This window comes from Schistocerca cancellata, chromosome 4 (genome assembly GCF_023864275.1).
Source record: "Schistocerca cancellata isolate TAMUIC-IGC-003103 chromosome 4, iqSchCanc2.1, whole genome shotgun sequence".
NCBI lineage: Eukaryota > Metazoa > Arthropoda > Insecta > Orthoptera > Acrididae > Schistocerca > Schistocerca cancellata.
In genome coordinates this window covers 570,863,526-570,886,910 of record NC_064629.1, presented here as the reverse complement: position 1 = coordinate 570,886,910, position 23,385 = coordinate 570,863,526, and the positions used below count along the sequence as shown (strand labels likewise).

At 42.4% G+C, this 23,385-nt stretch overlaps 1 long non-coding RNA gene across 1 annotated transcript in view; it reads left to right on the top strand.

Annotated features, from left to right (window-relative positions):
* Positions 1 to 23,139, top strand: part of LOC126185139 (uncharacterized) — a 28,919-nt gene extending 5,780 nt beyond the window's left edge. The window contains exons 2-3 of the long non-coding RNA XR_007536958.1: positions 22,709 to 22,819; positions 22,979 to 23,139. This is a non-coding gene — a long non-coding RNA (uncharacterized LOC126185139). The remainder of the gene's footprint in view (positions 1 to 22,708; positions 22,820 to 22,978) is intronic.
* Positions 23,140 to 23,385: the final 246 nt, after the last annotated feature.

The window sequence follows — 23,385 nt, the reverse complement described above, 5'->3', positions numbered from 1 at the left end:
CGTATCCCAGATGGCTTCGATCAGGTTCAGATCTGACGAGTTGGGAGGCCAGCACATCAATTGGACCTCGCCACTGTTTTGCTTGAATCACTCCATCACAGTCCTGGCTTTGTGACATTGCGCATTATCTTGTTGAAAAATGCTGCTGCTGTCGGGAAATATCATTGTCATGAAGGAGTGTGCGTGATCTACAACCAGTGTACGGTACTCTTTGGCCATCATGGTACCTTGCACGAGCTCTCATGAATGCCCACACGAATGTTCCATAGAGCATAATGGAGTCACAGCCAGCTTGTCTCTGTCCTGCAGTACAGGTGTCAAGGAGCTGTTCCCTTGGAAGACGACGGATGAAGAAGGTACCGGGATTCATCAGATCATTCAACGCTCTGCTACTACGTCAATGTTCAGTGCTGTTGCCACATGCCCGTTTCAGTTCTAGTTACCAATGCCATGGTGTTATCATTGGCATGTGCGTGGGGTATGTTCAGTGCACTGTGTGCTCAGATACACTTGTACTCTGTCCAGCATTAAAGTCTGATGTTAGTTCCACCACAGTTCACCGCCTGTCGTGCTTTACCAGTCTGCCCAACCTACGACGTCCGACATCTGTAACGAGTGGTGGCCGCCCAAACCTACGACGTCTGGATGTGTTTTCACCACGTGTTGAAGACACTCACCACAGCACTCCTCGAATATCCGAGAAGTCGTGCAGTTTCCGAAATGCTCGTGCCGAGCCTCCGGGCCATCATAATCTGCCCTCAATCAAACTGAGATAGATTGCGCGCCTTACCCATTCTATACACGGACGGCACGGTCACCAGTACTACATGCACCGTGCGTGTGTCTGACTAGCAGTCATTCCTCGCCAGGCGACGCTGCTATCGCCTGGACGGGTTTATATCGATAGCAGTTCAGTGGTCGTAATGTTCTGGCTGATCAGTGCATCCTATTTGACGATCCAACAGCTGCCGAAATGTTTTTCGAAATATATTCGCTGAGTTGAAAATACTTTTAACATCAGTTGTGGGTAGTACAGATACATCTAATACAGCTGATGCTAAAAGAATTAGCAGTTCACGGAATATATTTCGAAAAGAATTTCGACATCTGGAGGATTTCAAGTCAATCATGTCCTTTATTACAACAGTTGGAGGTGGGCACAGGTATTACCCAGTTGGGAACGAAACACTGCAAACATACCGTATTTCTGTAAGTAGTGGTAAGCTTACAAAAATGGTTCAAATGGCTCTGAGCACTGTGGGACTTAACATATGTGGTCATCAGTCCCCTAGAACTTAGAAGTACTTAAACCTAACTAACCTAAGGAAATCACACACATCCATACCCGAGGCAGGATTCGAACCTGCGACCGTAGCAGTCGCGCGGTTCCGGACTGAGCGCCTAGAACCGCTAGACCACCGCGGCCTGCGGTAAGCTTACAACTCCAGTTATACACGCCTGCACTTAGCGTCAGAGGTTGTCATGCGAGCGAGAGAGTCAGATCTCTCCTTCTTTTAGCAGAGAAGTGTAGCTGTTCTTTGCATTCTCAGGTTAACTCTCATCGAGACAATGACTTCCACTAGATTTTTCCACATTCTTAACATGGTTTTTATCATAAAACACCTCACAATATTCCACGTTAGTGTCTAGACACATACCAGCAGATAGTAATATGGGATGTCCCTCCTGTCGAAGGGCACGCGGTCTCAAGTGCGTTTTTCATGGTCTGGTACATAAGAATATACCCAGTTACAGTAACTGCTAGTCAGCGTATAACCCTTACAAGGTTGGATTAATAGATTGGGATGTACGATGGTATAGGGTATAATTATCATGCAACCGACCCCAAACGTACGTTTCCTAAAAAATTACCCAGAAGAGTTTCGTGAAAACTGTGTCATTGTTGTTGTTGTTGTTGCTGTTGTTGTTGAACTGAACCCTGTTATGTTGCAGAGATAAGAAGCATGTCCAAGGACTGCATTTACATATACACTCCTGGAAATGGAAAAAAGAACACATTGACACCGGTGTGTCAGACCCACCATACTTGCTCCGGACACTGCGAGAGGGCTGTACAAGCAATGATCACACGCACGGCACAGCGGACACACCAGGAACCGCGGTGTTGGCCGTCGAATGGCGCTAGCTGCGCAGCATTTGTGCACTGCCGCCGTCAGTGTCAGCCAGTTTGCCGTGGCATACGGAGCTCCATCGCAGTCTTTAACACTGGTAGCATGCCGCGACAGCGTGGACGTGAACCGTATGTGCAGTTGACGGACTTTGAGCGAGGGCGTATAGTGGGCATGCGGGAGGCCGGGTGGACGTACCGCCGAATTGCTCAACACGTGGGGCGTGAGGTCTCCACAGTACATCGATGTTGTCGCCAGTGGTCGGCGGAAGGTGCACGTGCCCGTCGACCTGGGACCGGACCGCAGCGACGCACGGATGCACGCCAAGACCGTAGGATCCTACGCAGTGCCGTAGGGGACCGCACCGCCAGTTCCCAGCAAATTAGGGACACTGTTGCTCCTGGGGTATCGGCGAGGACCATTCGCAACCGTCTCCATGAAGCTGGGCTACGGTCCCGCACACCGTTAGGCCGTCTTCCGCTCACGCCCCAACATCGTGCAGCCCGCCTCCAGTGGTGTCGCGACAGGCGTGAATGGAGGGAAGAATGGAGACGTGTCGTCTTCAGCGATGAGAGTCGCTTCTGCCTTGGTGCCAATGATGGTCGTATGCGTGTTTGGCGCCGTGCAGGTGAGCGCCACAATCAGGACTGCATACGACCGAGGCACACAGGGCCAACACCCGGCATCATGGTGTGGGGAGCGATCTCCTACACTGGCCGTACACCACTGGTGATCGTCGAGGGGACACTGAATAGTGCACGGTACAATCAAACCGTCATCGAACCCATCGTTCTACCATTCCTAGACCGGCAAGGGAACTTGCTGTTCCAACAGGACAATGCACGTCCGCATGTATCCCGTGCCACCCAACGTGCTCTAGAAGGTGTAAGTCAACTACCCTGGCCAGCAAGATCTCCGGATCTGTCCCCCATTGAGCATATTTGGGACTGGATGAAGCGTCGTCTCACGCGGTCTGCACGTCCAGCACGAACGCTGGTCCAACTGAGGCGCCAGGTGGAAATGGCATGGCAAGCCGTTCCACAGGACTACATCCAGCATCTCTACGATCGTCTCCATGGGAGAATAGCAGCCTGCATTGCTGCGAAAGGTGGATATACACTGTACTAGTGCCGACATTGTGCATGCTCTATTGCCTGTGTCTATGTGCCTGTGGTTCTGTCAGTGTGATCATGTGATGTATCTGACCCCAGGAATGTGTCAATAAAGTTTCCCCTTCCTGGGACAATGAATTCACGGTGTTCTTATTTCAATTTCCAGGAGTGTATATGCATATACATATTTCACAATTGGAAAACACCTTAACCGCCTCCAGTTGTCTGTAACAAAGAGTTTCACATTGGGCTATCCACTCAGTATGTTTAAAACATGTGTTCATTCTGTATTTCAGGAGTTTTCAAGTTTTTGCCTTCACAGCCCCTTCTGAAACATAAATCATTTTGACCTCCTCCCCATTTTCCTTTCCTTCCCAGCACTTCTCGTATTGCCCGCATCTCGTGGTCGTGCGGTAGCGTTCTCGCTTCCCACGCCCGGGTTCCCGGGTTCGATTCCCGGCGGGGTCAGGGATTTTCTCTGCCTCGTGATGGCTGGGTGTTGTGTGCTGTCCTTAGGTTAGTTAGGTTTAAGTAGTTCTAAGTTCTAGGGGACTGATGACCATAGATGTTAAGTCCCATAGTGCTCAGAGCCATTTGAACCACTTCTCTTACTTTGCACAGAAATGTCATGATATCAATCTACTTCTGTCTAATTACTGCTACTATCAGTTACAGTAATAATAATAATAATAATAATAATAATAATAATACAGAAGAAATATAATAAATAAATAATAATACAGAAGAAAACAGGAGAAAAAATTGAAAAATACATCCAACTGGCTGAGGAAGTCAAGGACATGTGGCATCAGGATAAAGTTGACATTATACCGATTATACTATCAACTACAGGAGTCATACCACATAATATCCACCAGTACATCAATGCAATACAGCTACATCCAAACGTATATATACAACTACAGAAATCCGTAATTATTGATACGTGTTCAATAACCCGAAAGTTCCTAAATACAATGTAACATATACCGTACAGTTAAAAGGAAGTCACGCTTGATGAAGGTCCGCGTCACTTTCCATTTTTAACCAGACCTAAGGTCTGAGAAAAATAGAAATAATAATAAGAATAATAATAAATAGTGTTCTTTTAGAATATTAGAGGTAAACTTTTTGTTTAAAATTATCACACAATAGTATTATTCAAAGATAGTGCAAGACGACAATTTCAACTAGTAAATAAATAACCATGGCTCCGAGTGCAGTTATCAGATTTCAGCAAATATGTGTTTCACTACATTTTTTTTACAAATTAGTTCACAAATTAGTTAGTTAGTCAAAATTTAACTGTTTTCATTTGCAATGCTTTTAGCTAACTTAGAAAGTGTTAAAATGATCATAGGAAAATGTCCAACATTTATATGCCAATCTGAATTTACGAAGAAAGCATATTGAGTCTTGATTGGATCTTTGGAATAGCAACTCACAGATCGCCTTCCATCTGCAGTCAAAATCGGTGTTTAGTCTTGATTAATGCCATTGCAGAAGATGTTGAAGCACCAGTAAGCAGATCCGAAGGGTCAGTTGCCCGTCTTGCTTAATTAGGATATTCATTCCGCGCCTGCACCCAAGAGTTTTCAAGAGACTTCGATTTACATTCATTTCGAGGTGTTCTGTCACGTGAGAGTTCTGTTATCTCCTCCTTTTCTATTGCTGACAAGTGGTCAGTGATCGAACAGATTGTGGATCCAGTCATACTCAGATGAAGGTTCTGGAAATTTATCCTTCAGTTGTTGACGAAGGTTTTTGAAATGCAGTACACCAATTCTATTAATTTTACCGACATCCAACTCATTTTCCTCCACGAAATCATTCAGACAGGAACGCATTTCACAGTTATCCTTCTCCAGTCCGCCCGGCTAGTCGCGCGATCTAACGCGCTGCTTCCCGAGCGGGAAGACGTGCCGGCCCCCGGCACGAATCCACCCGGATGATGTAGTGTCGAGGTCCGGTGTGCCAGCCAGCTTGTGGATGGCTTTTAGACAGTTTTCCATCTCCCTCGGCGAATGCGGGCTGGTTCCCCTTATTCCGCCTCAGTTACACTGTGTCAGCGATTGCTGTGCAAACATTTTTTCCAGATACCCATACACCATAATCGCTTTACCACGCAAATATTTGGGGTACACTCGTTTGGTATGCGAAGTTGTGGGAAGGGGGGGGGGGGCTCCACTGGGGGCCGAACCGCACTATAACCCTGGGTTCGGTGTGGGGCGGCGGTGCGGTGGGTGGACAGCTGTGGCCTCTAGTAGGGTTGTGAACCACTGAGGGCTACGGCGGGACGAAGCCTCTCCGTCGTTTCTAGGTCCCCAGTTCAATACACAATATCCTTCTCCATGTGTCCAAGTTTTCTTTTAAACACAAGCATTTTCTTGCTTAGAAAGGTGATATTTCGGGCTTGAAGTGATATGTTAAGATTATTCAGTTTCTCAAGAAGGTCGGCTAAGTAGCACAATATTAGGAGCTGCAAGTGTAGGACTGCTGTTCAAGTGGAAAAGACGAAGTTGATTCTTCAGTTTCACAACGCAATGAAGAACTTTACCACGAGACAATGTGCGATAGAAGTGAATCAGGAGTAGAGCCCACTTCCTAACAAAGAATGGGAAATAGCCTACTGTTTAAAGCTCGGGTTTTCGTAAAATTTACAACACTGATTGCATCATTCGACTCTTCATAGATTTCCGGTTGTACTACTTTAGAAGCCAATGCCTCACTGTGTATCGCGGAATATGTGAATTTTGCAGAAGGAGAAACAGCAAACACTCTTGTTATGAATCCCTTTTTAATTCCATGCTGTCACCCCATCGGTACAAGGGGATGCTCTTAGAACTTTCTTAGGATCTGATACTTTTTTTCAGGAATCTGCCACTTCGTTTTAGTTATTGAACATGGAACTTAAAAAAATTCGAAGGGTTTACCATGGTCTGGATTTTTGTCTACAGGTGTCTCTTCAGTTTTATGGACTTCAAGCTATCGTTAGCTAAAATCTCCAAAGAAAACATTAAGGTCGTTTCTCATTATTCAAGAGAATGCTGGTAAAACCTAATGTCAGATAATCAACTTCATAGCGGCTTATTGTCATTAGGCTGTTAAAAATATTTAGTAAGTAGCTAACCCAATGGGTAATAGGTAGCAGGGGCTGTGTGAAGAAATACGACCTGTGACTTTTCTCACCATTCGTGGTCACAGGGTCTACTGGTCAGTTCTTGTGAAATACGACCGCAAATTAACGATGTGCCAGCTTCCTAACTTGATCTATGAAAATGAGAATCTGACACTAGCAATATTTGTCCATTGGAAAACTTTTTCTTACCTAATATAAAACATTAATATTTCAATGAAAGCTAGCGCCCCCTTCTCTAACTCTTTGTGCCCACCCCAGATGGAGGGGGGCATGCGCCCCATTCTTTGACTATGGCTACTGCATTTTATACGTCAAATACTATACTCTTTAAACACCGTCACCTTCAAAGCAATCATTTTTACTTGTACTTTATGTGCCAAAAAATACTATACGCACCTGTGATACCTCTCTCTCTCTCTCTCTTTCTCTCTCTCTCTCTCTCTCTCTCTCTCTCACACACACACACACACACACACACACACACACCATTTAATCTTACGCCACAGATATGTACTACACTTTAGGCGTTATGCATTAAGCTTTAGCCCATAGGCATTTAGCTGTTAGCCATTAGGCGTTAGCCGTAAGGTGTTATACATATCTTTGATCCAGTACACGAGATAACAAATTCCTGCTAGGGAGAGAAGGGTATAAAAGGAGGTCTTCAAACTCCTCACGAGCCATACGACCTCGTCAGGCACCACCGGGTCCTGCGCTCACTAGTGCCGAGGGAAGACCTAAATCTGATCAATCGCCACCCCATCTTCACACCCTCTCGCTGGGAACACATTTTTGTGGTCTCAGCCAGGTGCGTGTCGGCAGGATAGCCCAGTTCCTGTCCACGGCAATCTCCGCCGCGTAACTTTCTTCCGGACCTGTTCAGTCCCCAGTCACAAGAACGGATGTTCGAATTTCTTAGGAATTACCCATAGGGATTCTCCGAACGCCTCGCGTCCACCAGGTACCAACCAATTCGTCAGACCAGTCCTTCCCATCTACCTCAGGACCTGCAGGTACAGCGACTTAGTCTCGCTTATCTTGCTCCACTACGAGCTTAGGTTGCTCGTTATGCTAGCCAGCCAGCCAGTTGCTTAAGTCATTCATGTTTTGTCAGCCCAGCTGTTAACATCGTGATCAGCTGGCAGCTGAGAGGGAGCAGAGTCGAAAATTTGGCGGAAATGTAAGTATTCTTCTGATTATCCAGACTGTCATTCAAACATTTTTGTCATCTCTGTGAATACTTTTTTTTTACATTTAATGTTACGTAATCTGCGATCCTCCTGTTCGAGCACTCGTCATCATAACCTGCAGCAGCAGGACGATTCTCTCAAAAATATTCGGAACTTTCCGGAGGTTATAAAAAGCAGAGCTAACTTGCTGAAGTTCCTTCAGACCTGCAAATATCTTTTGAGCTCTTGGAGTGAGAGCATCTGGGGGGAAAATCTGCAAGAAGGAGGAGAGTTTCCCTACAAAAGCAGTTGGGAATCGAAAATTCGAGAAAAAATATTAGATTCTCCTTCTTATGCTCTTTATCATTCAAACATTTTGTTTGTGATATCTATGAATACATGGATTTTTTTCTCATTTAATGTTTGTGTTGCTACTAATCGAGCAGCGGTCTTATCGAGCAACTGGGAAATTTGCAAGAAGCAGCAGTAGCTGCAACAGCAGGAACCTGCAGTAGAAGATCACCACTTCTGTAGGCTGAACTAACCTAACAGTCATAACAATAATAATAACATAATGGCTGAACCATCACCAAACTGTGTTACTGTGTGAAATTACATCACGATCTCGAATGGCTTGATGCGGAGTTTGGATTTAGAAGACGAATATGTACTGGTGTTAACGATAATTGGCTTAGATTGAGCGATCCTAGACATTTCTTCGATGCCACTTGTCCCTTTTTCGTGACCAGAGTTCGTTCAAATGAACCAACCTACTAATTTGTGACTTTCTGCACCTTTTTCTGGCCGAAGACAGTTCAGGAAAAACAGATGTACCTCAATACGAAGAATGCGCCTCTATCGCTGTCTGCTGACATCAGTGAATAGTATTCAACCAGTGTCATAAAGTTACTTTTAAAAAATGTGGAAACTTTCCAAGCTTTCAATTCTGGTGGACATCAGAAGAAATAATTCAATTGTGTGTTCAAATTAATAAAAATAAGGGATTTTATGCAGGAGTACACATCAAACTTCCCAAGGTAATAGCAGATAAACCTAACAAAAGTCGACTCAAAGCACGTTTTAAGTGGTCAATTCTAGTATGATTATGTGCTTGAAATAAGGATGCACGATGTGATTCTAAATATCAGCAGTACAAAATCGAATTAAACTTTGCCAACATACCATTCCCTTCCCAGCTTAATCATGTTCACATTTTCGAAAAACGGAATGACTACATGCCTGTAAACTTTTCGGCATCCAGTATTCAGGTTATGCGTAAATGACTGTAGAAGACAAGAAATTAGAGTTATACTAAGGCATATTACAAAACACCATCGCGAGAGACATGTGAATTTGTTAATGTTGTAGATTGCGGATAATAGAGATACACTACTGGCCATTAAAATTACTACACCACGAAGATGACGTGCTACAGACGTGAAATTTAACCGACTGGAAGAAGATGCTGTGATATGCAATGATTAGCTTTTCAGAGCATTCACACAAGGTTGGAGCCGGTGGCGGCACCTACAGTGTGCTGACATGAGGAGTTTCCAACCGATTTCTCATACGCAAACAGCAGTTGACCAGCGTTGCCTGGTGAAACGTTGTTGTGATGCCTCGTGTAGGGAGGAGAAATGCGTACCATCACGTTTCCGACGTTGATAAAGGTCGGATTGTAGCCTATCGCGATTGCGGTTTATCGTTGGTCGCGTTGGTCGAGATCCAATGACTGTTAACAGAATATGGGATCGGTGGGTTCAGGAGGGTAATACCGAATGCGGAACACCGTGCTGGATCCGACGGCCTCGGATCACTAGCAGTCGAGATGACAGGCATCTTATCCACATGGCTTTAACGGATCGTGCAGACACGTCTCGATCCCTGAGTCAACAGATGGGGACGTTTGCAACTCAACAACCATCTGCACAAACAGCAGCAGCATGGACTATCAGCTCGGAGACCATGGCTGCGGTTACCCTTGACGCTGCATCACAGACAGGAGCGCCTGTGATGGTGTACTCAACGAAGAACTTGGGTGCACGAATGTCAAAACGTAATTTTCTCGGATGCATCCAGGTTCTGTTTACAGCATCATGATGGTCGCATCCATGTTTGGTGACATCGCGGTGAACGCACATTGGAAGCGTGTATTCGTCATCGCCATACTGGCGTATCACCAGGCGTGATGGTATGGGGTGTCATTGGTTACATGTCTCGGTCACCTCTTGTTCGCGTTGACGGCACTTTGGACGGTGGAAGTTACATTTATGATGTGTTACGACCCGTGGCTCTACCCTTCATTCGATCCCTGCGAAACCCTACATTTCAGCAGGATAATGCACGACCGCATGTTGCAGGTCCTGTACGGGCCTTTCTGGATACAGAAAATGTTCGACTGCTGCCCTGGCCAGCACATTCTCCAGATCTCTCACGAATTGAAAACGTATGGTCAATGGTGGCCGAGCAACTGGCTCGTCACAATAAGCCAGTCACTACTGTTGATGAACTGTGGTATCGTGTAGAAGCTGCATGGGCAGCTGTACCTGTACACGTCATCCAATCTCTGTTTGACTCAATGCCCAGCCGTATCAAGGCCGTTATTACGGCCAGAGGTGGTTTTTCTGGGTACTGATTTCTCAGGATCTATGCACCCAAATTGCGTGAAATTGTAATCACATGTCAGTTCTAGTATAATATATATGTCCAATGAATACCCGTTTACCATCTGCATTTCTTCTTGGTGTAGCAATTTTAATGCCCAGTAGGGTATTTATATGGATATTGTGTCTGTTCTTATGGACACATCCAAAAGAACAGACACCATAGCCCTATAGGTATATAGTTCTGGCAATACTGGACATGACCTTACTCTTTTGTGCCGATGCACACATAGTACCCAAACTCTTATGGGAATTGGTAGAATGTCTTTCACGAGTAATGAGTATGTTGGGTGGGGACAGGGACACTACGAATGTAGTGTGTGGACATGTAAGGTGAAAATGTGGTTCTCACGGGGGACGTGCGGGAGAAATTCCTGGCAGTAGCACAATTCTCTGTGCCCTTGGTGGCTCAGATGAATAGAGCGTCTGCCAGGTAAGCAGGTGATCCCGGGTTCGTGTCCCAGGCGGGACACGCATTTTCACCTGTCCCCATCGATATATATTAACGCCTGTCAGCAGCTGAAGGTATTAATATAAAATTCTAATTTCGCTCTAGACGGCTGTAGGTCATCAATGATGTCTGCTCTTTCGGACATGTCCGAAAGAACAGACACCATATCCCTATAAGTATATATTTCTGGCAATACCGGCCATGACTTTCTTCTTGTGTGCAGATGCACACATAGTACCCGAACTCTTAAGGGATTTGGTAAGAATGTCTTCCACGAGTAATGTATGTTGGGTAGGGACACTACGAATGTAGTGTGTGGACATATAAGATGAGAATATGGGTCTCGCAGTTGGCGTGCATGTGATAGTCCCTGCAGTCGCATGATCCTCTGTGCCCTTGGTGGCTCAGCTGGATAGAGCATCTGCCATGTAAGCAGGCTATCCCGGGTTTGAGTTCCGGTTGGAGCACACATTTTCACCTGTCCCCGTTGATATATATCAATGCCTGTCAGCAGCTGAAGGTGTTACTTTATAATTCTAATTTCGTCCTGCAGTATTGGTGATGAAACTTTAAACTGGTCTGTGCAGTGGATCAATACCTGTATATTTAATAGGATTGTCACATGTGCTTGAAGCCGGCACGCATGTGGTATTTGTTTTAGATTATGGCAGGAGAGAGATGCGGTAAAAATCTTACCGACTTCTCTATCGGATGAAGTTAGTGGAGCTTTTATAGTTCGTAATTTTTCTCTGGTGGATGGTACAGAATAACGATGATAGAATGTTGGGGTGATAGACGTGAATGGGCGCTGAGGGACGCGGATCTGCAGTACCTACCTGTAGTTTGGAGAAACACGACAATGCAGTAGCAAAATCGACGTCCTTCCCCCAGTTCTCGTACTGTCTTTTATACTACCTTGTGTTGCAGGAGCAGGTTTCATATCCGTCGAATGGTTAAAACACAGTTCTGTCGCAGTAACTCAGCTTCATCTGTTTCTACATGGGTTTCAGAAGATGGTAGATATAGCTTTCTCCGACTTCTACTCAGTTCCGACTTACGTTGGGACAATCACATGTGCAAAGCTGCAGGGTCGGTAGCGCAAAGTCTGCGGGATAGTTGCAAGATGCATAGGGGCTACCTAAAACCATATTGGAATTTTACTGTAGCAGATAGGTTCGAGAAAGGTGGCTCGTTTCGTGATAAGAGTGTGTCAGAAATATGATTCACCAGTGGCTATCATCTTTAATGGACTACTCCATAGGATCCAATGCAGGCATGTGGTTGAATGGAAAGACTTGATTCCAAATCATAGACATCATTTCTACCGAAAGCGTAGCACTAGAGATCTGAAAAGCTAGTGTACTTTTCTTATGACCTCACTCATCACACCATGTACTACTGTTTGTGATCCTTCTCAATCAATCATCGCCTATAACTCAGTGGATGTATCGCGGAACCTCTGACATTGCATCGAGACAGAATGCATTACAAATACTCGAGAAATCTCTAGCGGCGGCGGCGTGACGGAGTTGCTAATACCGGTTCCATACCACGCCCCTTAGCCATATCGCTTTCAGAATGCGGTAATTTTATTCGAGGTTGCACCGTCAGCGACGTGTTGGTCTGATACTATACACTGCTACAATCACCGTCACGGTATTTGTCTGGAACAAACCACTTCATTCAGAGGTAATGCCTTCCGAGATTTATAACGCCTGTATATCTTTTAACATAGATACTTGTATGCATAGGTAGAACCAAGACCGCTTGTGATGGTAATATGGTTGTGTTTTTTAACATCTGGCGGTTTGTAAGACTATTATGCCTCTCTTTCTAAGATACAGTGGTACCACTCACAAGAAAACTTATTAGACATGTCCACCCATCGTTGATTCTCGCTCAGTATTATTTCGTATCGCCGGCAACCATTTATTGGCGAAGTATTATACTTAGTAGTAGGGGGTGCGTGATAGGTTCGTATTGAGCATCAGGCTTATAAAGTATGTGTTTGTGTTCCGACATGTGCAAATAAAATGACTATGTCCAGTCGTAAGGAAGGTATGGATTTGACGTGGAATACTGTGATAGCAAAGGAGAGAGTATGTAAAGTCATAAGAACGGTACAGATATTTCTATTTCCAGAGCCACAGCTGTCAGCAGGATGTATTTCCGATACTTCGCTCATTGTCGAATGTCGTTCAGTTGAGACCGCGGTCGTAACATTATTTGTAAGTACAGCAATCAAATATATATATATGACCAATTTCCTAGGATAATTCTGTCTAGGGATGTCCTGTAGTGCTAATGATTCACATTTCCCGTTAGCAACAGGAGCTGTCCGAATGAAAAGGTCTGTTGGCAGTGTAGAAATGTAGCTGACTTAAACCATATCGTCATCTAGATGGCCGAATAGCGATCTAATACTTAGTATGTGTTGGGTAACTTTCGTGATCGCGTGGTAATCTGAGAAGATTCAAGATGGACATGTGTTTGCACTGTACCATTATTCCTTCTCACGTAAATTGTTCGGTTGACTGCTTCTTCACATTTTGCGTCTTTAGTTGGTTGAGAGGACATCGATTATGGTGTTTGCATCTAGCAGGTGAAAGACACGCGGAAGACATGTTTGCTGGTTCTCTAGACACGAGAAACACCGTAGTTGACTTTATAAATCATAGGAATGATTCAGAATCTGTTACATCACTGACATCGGTATTCACAAGTGCAAATATCAGTTTCCTCTATTTTTTTCGAGTCCTCCTGTAAAGGTCTTCGCAGACAGGATAAGTTTCTAGTTACTCTATGGTTTACAGTTCGCTCCACCTAGCTAAAGTTTAGGGTTTCTAGAGAAACAATTTCCAGTCTATATCTTCAGAATTATTTCGTGCAAGCGATACTGCCATGCAATCGATATTACTATATGCTTGATATCTACAAGTACAGTGAACATGGTATGATATTCTACCAAACCATGCGAAATTACATATGTTCTTGTAATCCCAGAGTCTGGAGATTTGTGTAGAAAACCAAGCAAGCAAGCATATATGGACTAGAAACAGCAACGCATTTGTGCCAAGGGGGAAACGAGCCCATCATTGCAAACAGTCCTGAGAGTGACTTTGATTCACTGAGGGCGCGCTGGTCACATGCTGGGACTGGATGAGCACCCAACCTTCCGGTAAATGTCTAGTGCCGCAGGTATACCGATGGTGTATGTGCTTATGCTGTCTGTTTTTGCGGTATATGTACGAATGATGTGAAAGGGGTGATTCTGTATGGCGCAGGATACGAATTGTATGTTTACTTCATCGACACAGTACGCGGTGATATATTGCTGGGTTGGAGATCGGATTCACGCTCTAATATTCAAGCTCCTCTCCTTAGTGAGAGAGCAGTGTAATTGAGTAAGAGTCTGTCTGTGTTTGTGGATATGTAGGGCACTGTGGAAGGTTTAATTGATGTGCAGTATGATGATCCTTGTAAAAGTCTCGTCTGCAGAAAAAAAAGGTTGACGATGCGTTCTGATGACTTAGGTTACTGAAGGTAGCCAAAGTGCCCTTTTTCATGTTATTTTCTTAATTTAGTGGAGGCAGCCATGGTGTGTTGGATTGTCCTGATGAAATTTGAACTTACCACAATTTTCTGGTGGGGGCAAGGGGTGAGAGGGGGAAGGGGGTTTACCAGTGGGTGAGATATTAATTAACTGATCAATTTAATTAAGTAGTCAATCAAATTGATAAGTGAGAGAGGCTCTATTCCAATAACTCAGACTTGAAATTGTACCTGTGGCAGTGAAGGGAGGGGGCTGTAAGGGGTTTGGGTTTGGGGGAGGGGGACGGTGGGGGGACAATAGTATAAGTGCATGTCAATCAAAAGGAAATGGGGGTGACATGGAAAACCACTTCACAGAACAATAAGTACCTGTCAGTCAAAGGAGAACAATATGTTTGCCCCTGTGTATACCTGCCACTAATGGAGCAACCCACAATAACAAAATGGACTGAAACGAATGTAGCTCCACTACTGCTATGTACAGTCGTGCTCAAAAGTATCCGAACGACCTGAATTGAATTTTGCCTGATTCGCATATAATCCTCATAAGGCAGCTGTCTAGCAGGTCCTCTAATCGCTTCTCGGTACAGTCATTTCACTATTGAAAATGGTTCCAACAAATCACCACTAGAAAACACTGCTCTGTATCACAGTAACTCAAGATGTAAAGTAATACCACGATACTACAAATATCAGGGAACACCTTATCACAGATACAACTGTCCTTAAGACTTGTAAGCTCACATTTATTACAATAAATGACATACCTATTTATTTATTTATTTATTTACGTCCTGAATCTTTGTGGTACATATACCATACCTTAGATGTTGGACAAAATGACATTACATCAATATACTGTTACATTGATTGTATACATTACATTTACAAATTGTTACATTTTTGTATTGCTATATTGTTACATTACATTTTTATATTGTTACAACCAAAATTAACTTATTTTTCACGATACTGTGTTACTGAGTAAAAACAGTTTTCCAAGAGATATGATGTTACAGATTTTTTAAAGCTATGGATTTTGTTTATGGCCTTTAGGTTACTTTGCAGCTTATTAAACAAATGTGAACCTGAGTGATATACACCTTTCTTGCACAGTGTGGTATAACAATGATGTCTGTGTATGTCACTATTTGCCCTTGTATGGTGTTCATGTACAGATTTATTTTGAATAAATACATTTCCATTTTTTAGCATGCTTTTTTTTAGGAACTTACAACTTCTAGTATATAGATACATGGTAGGGGTAGAATCCCCAGTTCTTTAAAGAATGGTTTGCATGATTTTCGGCTGTTGGCATTTTTCATTATCCTCACAATCTTTTTTTGTTTCCGGAATGTGGTTATGCTATGAGGAGAATTTCCCCAGAATATGATGCCATATCTTAATAGGGAGTGTATGCAAGCGTAATAGACTGCTATAACTGTTTCAGGACTTGTGTTGTTCCATATAATCCTCATCGCATAAGTCATTTTGGATAGTTTAGAATTTAATGAAGTGATGTGGGAATTCCATTTAAGATTGTCTAGTAAGTAGATGCCAAGAAATTTTGCTTCAGTGACACTGTTAATTCTTTGGTTTTCCATTGACATGTTTGGTTTTAATGGGTTTTTATTTTGTTGCCCGCATCTCGTGGTCGTGCGGTAGTGTTCTCGCTTCCCACGCCCGGGTTCCCGGGTTCGATTCCCGGCGGGGTCAGGGATTTTCTCTGCCTCATGATGGCTAGGTGTTGTGTGCTGTCCATAGGTTAGTTAGATTTAAGTAGTTCTAAGTTCTAGGGGACTGATGACCGTAGATGTTAAGTCCCATAGTGCTCAGAGCCATTTGAACCATTTTTTTTTATTTTGTTGTGTATGGAAGTGTAAGACGGCTGTTTTTTGAGGGTTTATCAGTAATTTATTCCTCATAAACCACTCTGAGACATTTTCACTTGTGACTTTAGCATTTAAACTTAGAGCCATTTCATTTTCACCTTCAATTAATATGCTTGTGTCATCTGCAAATAGCAGTGGTTCGGAGTGTTGAACGTGTAGGATGAAGTCGTTTATGAAAATTAGGAAGAGAAAGGGACCTAAAATTGAGCCTTGTGGTACACCGTGGGTTAATGTGGAAGGTTTCGATTGATAAGCTTGGAGTTCGTTTTTCCCCATGTGTTTTACCTCTGTTATCTGAGAGCGATTTTCTAGGTAGGATTTCAGCCACTCGTGTGGCAGGCCTCTTACACCATACCACTCTAACTTTCTTTGGAGAATTTCATGGTCTATTAGATCAAATGCTTTTGTTAAATCCAGGAAAATCCCCGAAACATTTTTGTGATTATCCACTGAATTTAAAATACGATTTATGAGGCTAAAAGTGGCTGTCTCAGTACTGCACTGAGGCCTGAAGCCATGCTGACATGTGTCTGCAGCTCGTGGTCGTGCGGTAGCATTCTCGCTTCCCACTCCCGGGTTCCCGGGTTCGATTCCCGGCGGGGTCAGGGATTTTCTCTGCCTCGTGATGACTGGGTGTTGTGTGCTGTCCTTAGGTTAGTTAGTTTTAAGTAGTTCTAAGTTCTAGGGGACTGATGACCATAGATGTTAAGTCCCATAGTGCTCAGAGCCATTTGAACCATTGAGCCATGCTGACATCTTGAAATCATATTTTTTTTGTTAAAGAAATCAGTTAGTTGTAGCAGAACTAGTTTTTCAATGATTTTTGAAAAACCTGATAGGAGTGACACAGGCCTATAGTTGACCATCTGCTGCCGATCGCCCTTTTTGTAAAGGGGTACAGCTTTTGCAGTTTTTAACTGTTGTGGAAAAATACCACTTGATAGTGAAGAATTGCATATATCTAGCAGTGCTGCGAGTATCTGTTCAGCTGATACTTTTATAATATAGTCTGGCACATCGTCGACTCTGGCTGAATATTTATTTTTTAATGCCTTTATGCTGTTTAACAGTTCTTCCCTACTTATTGGACGGAGGAACATGGATGTATTTGTTACACTATTTCCAGAAATTTCCTGTAATATTTTGTTTGATGTTTTTTTCCATTTGTTCCTTCGCTAACTCTCGAGCAATATTGGTGTAGTAAGAATTGAAGTAGTTAGCAATTAATTTTGGATCAGTGATCTTGCTGCCCACCTGTGACAATACAATATTCTTGTGTGTTTCCACCTTTCCAGTAAGTCTCTGTACCGTATTCCACATTGTCTTAGCTTTGTTTGATGATTCCATAATAAGTTTGTCATTTTCCCTTAATTTTGCTTCCCTTGTTACACGACTCAGAGTTAACTTGTATTTTTTGAAGTGGTGAGCAAATTCAGGGCTGCCATCTATTTTTGATAGTGCAAAAAGTTCTCTTTTTCTTCTACGTGATACTTTGATCCCTGATGTAGTCCAAGTTTTGGGTTTGCTGGGGCCTTTACAAATTATTTTCTTTTTTGGAAATGCAATTTCGAAACAATGCCTGTAAATTTCCATGAAATTATCCAGCTTTTCATCTGTGTTGTAACTGTTGTAGATTTTATTCCACGAGTGGGTACTTAGCATATGTTTGAAGTGCTCAATATTTTGCATGCTGAATTTTCTCTTGTAGATATCACTTCCATTCCTAGACAAATTAACACTTCCGCATATGGTAAGTAGCTGTGCATTGTGGTCATTGTAGCCGGTATTAAAGTTTTCTGAGGTGTGCATGTCAGTGTTTACAAAGATCGGATCAATAAGTGTAGCACTAGTTTTTGTTACGTGTGTAGGGGAGTTTATTTTAGTGCACAGGTTATACTCTTGAATAATATTAAGGAATTTTTCTCTTTGGTGGCTGTGTGTTAAGAAGGTCAATATTAAAATCGCCACACAGAACTATAGTTTTGCAAGTATTTTTAAGTTTCCCTAGTGCAAGGTCAAGGTTTTTAAAGAAAATGTTTACATTGTTGTTGGGTGATCTGTAAACACACATTATTATAGTTTTTCCTGATGTTATTTCAATAGCTGAGGCTTCAAAGTGTTTTTCGCTTCCTAAGTGATTTACACAGTCTATTATCGTATTAGTCTATGTTTTCTTTTACATAAATGCAGCTTCCTCCAAGCTTTGATATTGATCTGCAAAAGTAGCTTGCCAGAGTGAAACCGGTTATGTTTGAATACTGTAAATGGTCCTTCTCTAGCCAGTGCTCACAAAAACATAAAACTGATACCTCCTTCCACTCATTCCTAAGAAGTACATTTATTTCATCAAGTTTGTTTGGTAGGGACTGTAAATTTTGGTGAACGACTTTTAAAGTGTATATATAAGTTTGTTCTGTAACACATTCCCCTGTGGTACCCTCAGCTACTCTAAAAAGCCTCTACCTGTCCCTTGGTGTGTGTTTCTTCCCAGCCATTTATCTAATTAACCTAAATGTTACCACTCTCATTATTACGCCAGATAGGTAATGCACGTAGTAAATTCGTCGTATTCATGATTTCCTCTTCAAATTAAGAAAAAAAAATTTCAAATGGCTCTGAGTACTATGGGACTCAACATCTTAGGTCATAAGTCCCCTAGAACTTAGAACTACTTAAACCTAACTAACCTAAGGACATCACACACAACCATGCCCGAGGCAGGATTCGAACCTGCGACCGTAGCAGTCCCGCGGTTCCGGACTGCAGCGCCAGAACCGCTAGACCACCGGGGCCGGCTCAAATTAAGATACCGTAATTATTATTTAACACAAAATGACATTAAAAATCTAAGTTTTTCACGAGCTGCTAGTTGAGAATATGTATGAACTTCAAATGACACGACGAACCGTCTCGTTCTGCATATAGATTCAAACCCAGGTCATACAGATTAAGCAAAGATTTCGTGACTGACGGAAACTAACAGTCATTCCTGACTAGGCATACAGAGAGTGATATACCACGATTTTAGACACTATCAGCTAGGAAATATCAACTTTAAATTACACAACGTAAACATTTTTAACGGACGCGAATTCCTACCTAGCATCTACTGTCCCTGTTAACGAACTACGAGAGATTTTAAATATTGCTTCTTCACAAGTAACTTACTTGAAACGCCGTGAGGTAAAGTTTTGTGTTGGGCAGAGATTCGAACCCAGAACCTAATCGGATTGTTATCGAAGCACAATCAACTGTGACATATCGGATTTTCTCGGCAGTAGTTAGATGTTTTAACTGAAATGACGAAACGAAACATTAACTTTTTCCTTCCCAGGACTCCAACACAGCACCTATCGCTGTTATATTCTAGAGAAAACGAACGTCAAATATGGGTTTGTTACACCAGCAGCGACATGTGAGCATGTTTGAACTAGAAATAATATGACGAAGAGTTCAGTGCTGACTGGTAATCAAACCCCACACATATCGTTGTAGACTACGCACAAAGAGACGTCAGCTATCGAATTTTTCTCCACCAGCAGATCGGAATAACATCCTTGAAAAAAAAAATGGTTCAAATGGCTCTGAGCACTATGGGACTCAACTGCTGTGGTCATAAGTCCCCTAGAACTTAGAACTACTTAAACCTAACTAACCTAAGGACATCACACACATCCATGCCCGAGGCAGGATTCGAACTACATCCTTGAACTTAACAGTGATCTCGCAAATAGTTCTGTGTCTCACTGGGAGTCAAAAACGTCAGATATCGTTAGTGTTGACAACGAATGAAAATACATTAAAATTCAAAATTGTTATCCACCAGCAGATAGGTGTTCTCATGCTAGAGCTTGATAATACATAATGAAAACTTTAGTGCCGGGCCGGGATTCAAACCCATTCACGCCCAGTATGTGGAGATGTTGAGGAATCTGCAGTTTTGAACATACAACAAATTGGAGTCGAGCTGTGTAGTCACGAAGGGATCAAATTCCGCGTTAAGGGCGGTCTGTGTTGCATTCCCAGTTCAGAACGAATTTTATCACCACACAGAAGCTCAAATAAAAGATGGAATAAGAGTCCCGTGACCCTACATAGCGTTTGTTTCGTCACTAGAAATAAATAACTAGTATAAGAAAGGTTATTGGTGATAGAGTTTCTACATGTCGCCACTCCAGACTTTATTGTGGTTCAGCCTAATGTCTACTTGGTAGAGAAGGAATATTATGTTTAATGTGAGTTTCAGACCACAATGCCATTATACCTTCTTCACTTGGCGTAGCCAGAAGAGAATAGAATCTGTCTCTTCCTATCAAAAAATCATCAGCAGAAGTTGGAATCGAATCCAGACCATGAGTATACGAACCTATCAGCAATCCAAGAGACCACCAAATCCTCTCCTGTGTAGTTCGTTTTTCTATTGTAACGCCGTTGCGCCACACTGGATGAGAATTCTGATACACAGGCTCCCTGTAGTGGTTTGCAGCATGTTTAGTACATTCATTAACTTTGTTGATCGAATCGCCATGAACTGGCTGCCTCAGCTACCCAGTGCATACATTCGACTCTGTTTTGTAATCACCGAAATAAAATCACATAACTGCCACCTACACAGAATTGCCAACAGTGTAGGATGCAGAAATTTAAATAGGAAGTGTTCCTTTCCACTTGAGCTACTCTATTGCGCTATCTGTTTGTTGAAAACGTCATGCAGTGTGAAAGAAAAGCTGTAACTGTCTGTCTCTCAGAAGTCTATGTCCGGCCATATGCATTATCTCATAACACTGTGGAATGCGGAAGTTCTAGAGGATTTGTTGTTGAGTTCTGGAGGTGGTGTAGCTACGGTTCAGCTAGTAGTTTAAGGATCACTGTAGTGTACCCTAGACAAAACATCACGAGTTCAAATACATTCATTGCTACATTTTTTTAAATGCTATTCTGCTGTATGCTGAAGTTATCAATATAATGGAACTCTGAACAGAATTCCCTTCACCTCTCAACCCAAAATAGTCGCATGTGGAAAACGGGCCAACTACTGCGACATTTTCTCCTTTTCAGGTTTAATAGACGTCCAGGCAGCAGATGCATCTCGAAACTTTTGTGTTATGTATGGGGAGAGCGCATCGGGCCAAAATACACCAGAAAAGTATTTTCTCCATTAGCTGTCGTGTCGTAGTGGCCTGTTATTCTTCTTCAAACCTTGTTTGACAGCTTTAACTCAGAACAAGTTTTGTACATGCATGTAATCAATAAACTGCACGTGCATTGTCAGACTGTTATACATAACATCAGAGAATTTGCATACATCGTTGATGATTAATTTCTCTCTCATGTTTACTATTGTTGAAACAACACAAAGAAACCCTATGAAAATTGTGCACTGTATTATGAGAAATGAAATAAAACTACCCACGATAACCTTACAATGAAAGTCTGTTTTAATAAAGCTGAGTATCTGTACACAAGCGTGCTTGTATCGAACCGAATTAGTAAAATACTACTCACTTACATTTCGATTGGGTCTGTGTTTAATTGGTATGCTGTATCATACTCAGGAGGAATGCAAATGTAGCATTTCATAAACAAAGATATGTATTCCTAGCAACCGAAAATTTGCTTGTCAGCAGCGGAAAGAGACGTTACCGGTTGTGCAGCATTGTAAGTTTTTCACCATTGCACTATGAGCCGAAAGTATTTTCTTGCGTTTTCCTTATCGATGTTTGATCTGACTGCTTGTCGCTCTTTCACACAAGGGATAAAAACATCACTGTCACTGAAACCACGACTCAGAAGTGACAGTACATATCTGCGATTCCTATTACGAGGCCAATAGTGACTAGAACTCGTAAATCGCTATTTAAAGGACACGAATAGTTGCGATTTCCACGTGCAACGACTTTCCTGGGCTGTAAACCGTAAATTTACACTCTTTTGTTACACCTCAAGCGATAATAACTCAGATTATTCAATGTAAATGACAGGAAAAATCAAGTGAACTTTGAGGCTTAATTCCGTGTACACCAGGAACTAACTCGTCGATCACAGAGTTGTCAGACATACCTTGCCTTGTTGCCAAATCTCAGTTACAGTGCCAGCAGTAGTGATGGGCTAAACTGCGATTTTCCAATATCAGTGATTTCTGTGAATGCTACTTTTCAGTATCTGTTATTCTTAACTGTGATTTGTCGCAGTTAAGAGTCGCAGTTAAGGAACATAGTTCGTGTATCGCTCCGCCACTGCTATTTCTGCGATTTCTGCTACTTCCGCGATTTCTGCTACTTCTGCGATTTCTGTGACTTCTTCTACTTCTGCGATTTCTGCTACTTCTGCGATTTCTGTGACTTCTGCTACTTCTGCGATTTCTGTGATTCCTGCGACTTACCACCGTATGAAAAAGTTACATCTGTCAACACAGAAAATTGCATCTCAACAAACCTGTCATTGGCAAGTATGTTTTACGTTTTTTCTTCCGTTGGCTTTAATTTTGTATTAAAGAAACAACTGTGAAAATATTAATAGGGTAATTAATATGTAAGTAGCGTACAGTACCGTAATAGTTCGTATTTAGAAAATGAATTCTAACATACTGTTATGTTCACAGGTACCTGAACTACATTTCAGTCACTCAGTAAAGTGATAACTCAAAATATCACTGTCAACAGATCTGAAGAAATTGCCACAGCGTCTTTAGACCGTTTTCGTCAGACGAGAGGTTAGTTTCTAAGCGTTTCGATGGACTTAATTACTTCAGTGAGATCGTTCTTGCAAATGTGATATTCATTATAGCAAATATTAGCAATCTACTCTGTCAATTATATTGCTAGTAATTAATGACAGCAAAAATTGTTTAATAATCCTTGTGTTTTTGCAGACACAGTTCTGACTCTGATTACTGGTTGCTGTACGTATCTATCCACATCAAGGCTGTTTTTGAGAGAGACTCTTGAAGATTCAAGACAGCTCTTAGACGATTTGCAGTTTAAAAGTGAAATAATTGTGAAATAAGTGTGTGAATGATTAAACTGTGTTTTATTGAAGTTGTGCGATTTTAAAGGAATAATAAATGTCAAATACAGTGAGTGAATTATAAAAATCTCATTTTCCACATGTTTAAGCCGTCCTATACCCATAATTTTCCGCCACTTACTTATTGGTAAACACTTGTTGGAGAGTGACATGCCGCCCCCCCTTTCTCCACAATCTTGGTGTGACACTGACCTGTAACATATCCCGAAGTCTACAATATGCATTTTGAGGCTGTTGATATGAAAGTGGGAA